The following is a 6,039-nucleotide window of genomic DNA, read 5'->3' on the forward strand; positions in this document are numbered from 1 at the left end:
TAATTTACAGAGTTGTAGTACTATATAAATATGTTGCAGTGGTGTAAATGATAACTTTCTTCAAGTTTACTCCACTGTGGAAGACCTAATTTAGTGAAGCATGGTACTTCCAAGGACCAGAGCCTGGAATTTAAATGTAATCATTGATAGTCTTGCAGAACTGGGTTAACCATTATGCAGAGTAGCTATAGAGTCCTGCCATAACAAGATTTTTGGCTCCTTTTCTGATTCAGTTGTATGGGAGACTGAAAGAGTGCCGACTGGTTGGAGTGAACTCCTTTAAATACCCTGAAGCTCAGAGGATAGCAGCTTTATCACAAAGTAAGAAATCAGAACTATTCTCCAGTGAAGAAGAAAATATATTTGTATAAAAATGGTGACTAAAAGGCAATTTCAGAGGCAGAAAAGGAAGGAGGGGAAGGTAGTTTGTGTGTGAATACTAGAAAATAACAAGTGTCCAGTAGCACCTTAAAGACCAGCAAAATGTGTCACTGCTCACTTCATCAGACACTGTAAGTGTAAGAGGTAAAAAAAAAAATGGCTTGTGGGTTAATATTCAACATAGGAATTCCTGTTCCTATAAGTAGAGACAGTCTGGTAAAATAAAGGTATATTTGCATTGTTTCAACCTATGGCTTATTTGTATGCTTTCTGTGTTGTACAACTACATCAGTTCCAATTTGCTGGCATGAATATGTCTGGCATTTTACCAGACAGTTCATTTGCTCTAGAAGTATAGGTTGCTACAAAGTTCAATCTGAGTGCCCTTGTTCTGACTTCCTGGGTCCCCAGACCACTAACATGTTAATTGCTGGCCTCTGTTCTTGCATAACAATCTACTGCAGTTATAACAACTTTTCTCCTTCCACACTGAGAGTTAAGATTTAATTATGTCCATCTTGAAACTAGAGAAATATGTTCAACATTTTTTTTAAAAAAAATCTTGTTTGCTACTAAAAGAAGCATAAAAGTAGGAGCATTTACAATGGCTTTTTGTTCAGTCTTATGTAAAATGGTTTATGAATATAAATCTTTTTCCTTTTTCTACCAATTTGTTAGTGGTACAAATGAAGTAGCACGTGAAATCCTACATATCCCAAGATGATTTTAGACATTTTTAATTCATTTTAGTATGAAAGCTTTCAAAAATGCATTCATGATATGTAATGTGACCTAATTCTCAGAAGTTCGGAGTGTAAACTTTCTTGAATTTTTAAAGAATGGGAAGGAAAACTCTCCCCAGACTTTGGGAGGAAAGTGGCTGAGACTGACATTGATACATTTTTGCACACATCTTCCAACAGTCTTAAATTTATAAAATACATTACGTGTAATTCAGCAGACAAAGGTGGGTTGCTTGGTATATTTATAAACTTAAAAATAGAAATATCTTATTTTTAAGTGACACCAATAAATATGCCCAGTTTTAGAGATGGAACACCTTTGTTATCTTTGTTTTTGCCAGCTTTAGGAATACAATAAATGTGAAAGCAAAAATCAACAATTAAAGGACCCAAGAAAGAGGGACATGGATCTGTTTCTACACCTCAAATAAATTTTGGACACAAGATACAAGTATCAGTTTATGTAATTCTCAACATTGCCAAATCTGTGAATACTTAAATCTGAAGATTGGAACCATGAATGAACAAGTCATATCTTACCACAGACCTGTCAGTCAAAAGCAGGGGGAGGGGTCAGGGCTCTTTCCAGGACTGTTTTGGCCTTTAACGGGGTACTCACCAGGGTCAGGCCCTGCAGCAATCACCAAGCAACGTGCTCCCATGTGGCTTTCATGATTTACTCAGGACTGGCTGCTTATAATGACCCCACAAAAGTTAGTGTAGTGTAGTGATCAGGGTTTCAAACTAGGATCAGAGTGAGCCAGATTCAAAGCATCACTCTGCCTTGGAAGCTCACAAAGAGAGTGAAGGATGGAAAGGTGAAGACAGGGAGAGAGATAAAATAAGGTTGGCTGGTAGGTCGGAAGGAGAGATGGAAGCAGGAAAAGGATCTATGGGGGCTTTCAGGGAAGGGAAAGGGAATAGTGGGGAATGAGATGCACCCCAACAAGTCCTAGTGGCCCCTCCACTTTTTAAATATAATATGTTTTGGTGTTTCTTTGTTTATAGGATTGGCAGATTTTGTAGTGGTTTTACAGTAAATGAAATAACAGGGTAAATATTACTGAGAGCATCTAAACTGATTGTCATGGAGTAATACGAAGCAGTGTAGTTATGTCTCTTAAGATTAAGGTGCTAGTATATGGGTTAAATGATGAGAAATAACACTTAAAGGAAGAGATGTTTAAAATGAGAAGGCAGCATAGATCCTTCATTTCCATACTTTCCCAGTGCATGGGATGCTGGGCTGTGGAGAGCTTCAGCCTTGAGTTGCTGACCTGGTACATATCATTAGGTCCTTGTTGCAGGACACTAGCGTGCGTACATGAAGGGAGATTGTGCCAGTTAGTTCTACCCGATACTAAGTATAATATGATCTTGCTTGAAGACTTGGGAATTGCTATTGCAATTGTTTCCATCCTTTTGTAGCCACCCAGCTCAAAACATCACTGCTTTGAGTTTGTAGCCTTTTTAGGGAATCAGAGAAAGACTGGGAATTCTTCTAGTGTTCAAGGCACCCTCTTGGCTGTTGCTGCTTAATCTAAGTAGACATATTGGTCTTGTTAAATCCTATGAGAGCATTTGACTCTGTAGGCCTCCAGGGAATGATGAATTAATTTTGATATTCAGTGGACTTTTAGTGGTGTCTCTTGAATGACTGTTGGAGACCTCACATGGAAAAAGTATTAAGAGAGAGCACATGCAGATTTCTTAGAAGATGAAGAAGAAGAGATTGGATTTATACCCCGCCCTTCACTACCCAAAGGAGTCTTAGAGCGGCTTACGAACTCCTTTCCCTTCCCCTCCCCACAACAGACACCCTGTGAGGTAGGTGAGGCTGAGAGAGCTCTGACAGAAACTGCTGTTTTTCAAGAACAGCTGTGCCAGAACTATGGCTTGCCCAAGGTCATCTAGCAAGTGGAGGAGTGGGGAATCAAACCCGGTTCTCCCAGATTAGAGTACATGCACTTAACCACTACACCAAACTGATATCCCATGGTATTTCAAAAGTGATCTTTTCTCTCCAGTTTTGACAACTGTCTTCTGTTAAAGACTGTCCAGAGGTTGGAGTAAGGTATCATTATGGGAACAATACTAAATGCTGTTTTTCAGTTTATAGCACCACCGGGAAGAAGCCTTCTTTTCTGGTGGCTTGTGGCCATGATCAAGTGGACAAATTCATATAAGGTCCAAACTGCATAGTATGATTGGCATTAGTTGCCAGGTGGATTGGCAGCCATATTGCAGGTGTAAGTCTGTGGTAGCATCTCCTTGTAAGAGCACAGAAGGGGCTTGATTTGGCTCGGGATTGTGGTGAGTGGGGAGGAAGGGCTCCTACCTTCCTCTCCCTTGCACCATTTTCAGAAGCTGAAATAGTCCTGGGGCCACAAGAAGTGTTGTTTGCCCCACTGGGGAGCTGCGTGTGATTCACAGAGTAGTTGCCACCAGGAACTTGCCGTTGCTGTATGGCTGCAAATTCCCTTTGAACTTGTGTAAACTTGTGAATTTGTGTAAAGTGCACTGTGTAGTTTGGCTCTAAGTCTTGATGAAGATGTTTAAGTTATTCATAAATGGTCTAAAGTCCAGGGTTAGCATGACACCAAATTGTTCAGAATAGTCAAACACAAATAGATTATGGAGAGCCACAAAAGGACCAAGGCAAACTGGCTGAACTGGAAACAGAATTGCAGAATGAGGTTTGGTGTAAGTACACAGTGATGCTCATTGGAAGGGGCAATTTCATGTTAACTCTGAATGGAACGCTTACTAGCTGTGACTGTCCAGGAAAGAGTCCTTGGATTGTGGTAGGTAGCTCATTGGAAATATCAGCCTAGCGTGTAGCAGTGGTGAATAATGCAACATTCATGTCAGGATTTATCAGAAAATAGTTGGCACACATTAGGAAGAATTAAAATGATTAGGGCTAAGGGGAAAATCATTAGGAATACAAGGACTGGGGCTAAAGGGAAAACTTAGAAAGCTGATAAAGTAGATAGAGATCCTGGGTTGGATCCAGCACAGCATTTCTGTGAGTACACAAGCATCTGCCTGAAGAGTGTGACATACTTGGCTTCTATTGCAACCCCAAATACTACCCCCAGTCCTCTTCCAGAGGGTCTCCTCTCTGCCAGGAACACAGTTTTGGTGGGTATTTTGGGCAGAGGCCCTGACCTGGATAGCTCAGACTAGTCCAATTTCATCAGATCTCAAGCTAAGCAAGGTCAACCCTTGGTTAGTATTCTATGCTATGCAGAGTTGCTATGCAGAGGCAAGCAGTGGAAAACTGCATCTGAATGTCTCTTGCCTTGAAAACCCCATGGGGTTTGACTTGACGGCAAAAAAAAAAAAAAAAAAAGCGCGGGTAGCTCTGTGGGTAGAAGTCATTGTGTCCACAGAAACTCTGCACTTGATCCAACCCACTAGCCTTAAAAGCATTTAATTTTTCTTGAGATAGAAAATTGATTTCTGTTGATTCTGTTCTCCTGATGTAGCCCTCTGAGCCCCCGTCCCCCAATCCATTCCTGGGGGAATCACTGGATCTGCAGGAATAGTGTGAGGGAAAGGAAAGTTGGCAGTAGGAGAGAGAATCGACAAAAATTACTATCCCTTTTAAAGAAAATTGCCATTAAGTGTTTGAAACGTGTGGGTCGATTCAGGCCATCATTTTGTCCCTCATAATTCTAGAACCTGGTTATCCAATGAGAATTACAGGCAGTAGATTCAGGACATAACTCAATTAACCTGTATGATTCCCTGCCACAGTAAGTGATAGTACCCCATGGCTTAAATGGCTCAAAACAGTAGTCACACAGATTTATGAAGGACCAGAATACCTGTGACTGTTAGCTACAGTAGATAAATATCCATGTTCAGATTCAGCATACTCCTGAATACCTTTGGAAGGCTATTGCCTTCATGCCGTGCTTGTTGGTGTCCAGCAAGTATCTAGTGAGCCACTGATTGAAACAGGATTCTGAGTAAATGAATGTACAACTACTTCTTACATTAACCCCTGAATGATCATGATTGTCATCTAGGATTGTGTCTACCTGGAGACTCAGGGCATCTGTGTCTAAAAGCATTCTCAATTATCCTTCTTATGCATAATGAAATCTTTGCTGGATTATAGGCTGAAGGATATTTTAGGGATGAAGCCTGCTGAGGGTGGGATCTGAGGAGGAGGAGGAAGAGGGGGACCTCAGACAGATACAATGCCATGCTGCCCACACTCCAGACAAGATGTTGCCAGTCTCCAGGTGACAGCTGGAGAGATCTTAAAGCTTTGGTGCTACTTCAAAGTTCCCCAGGAGCCCAAAACAGAGTAGTGTTTTGGAAAATCTTGAGGAATTGTTTGGTGCATTTACGATGGGGCTCCTGGGGAACTATTGTTGCCAATCTTGGCCCAGTAGCCATCAAACCATTCTCTTCAACCCCCTGCTGTGCAGCTGACGTTCCCCTAGGGTTGCCAATCTCCAGGTGGGACCTGGAGATCTCCCACTGCTACAATTGATCTCCAGATGACAGAGATCAGTTCCCCTAGAGAAAATGACTGCTTTAGGAGGGTAGACCCTATGACATTATACCTGCTGAGTCCTTCCGCCGCCCCCCCGCCCAATGCTGCCCTCTACAGAATCCACCCCCCAAACCTCCAGGTATTTCCCTCCTTAGAGCTGGCAACCCTACATTCCCCTCAGTGCCTGTTGGGAGTGGGTGGTGGGGGAGGGGAAGGGAGTGGGCGACCGGAGGCTTCTGCCTCCGGTCCTGGAGTGGGGGGTGGAAACGGACCCGGCAGCCGGAGGCTTGCTCCTCCAGTCGCCGGCCCTGGAGTGAGTGGGGTTGGGTGGAGGGAAACGGACCCTGCGGCCGGATGTCGGCCCTGGAGTGGGTGGGGGTGGGAGGGAAAATGGACCCTGCG

This window comes from Gekko japonicus, unplaced genomic scaffold (genome assembly GCF_001447785.1).
Source record: "Gekko japonicus isolate JY-2015 unplaced genomic scaffold, Gekko_japonicus_V1.1 scaffold365, whole genome shotgun sequence".
NCBI classification, from domain to species: Eukaryota; Metazoa; Chordata; class Lepidosauria; order Squamata; family Gekkonidae; genus Gekko; species Gekko japonicus.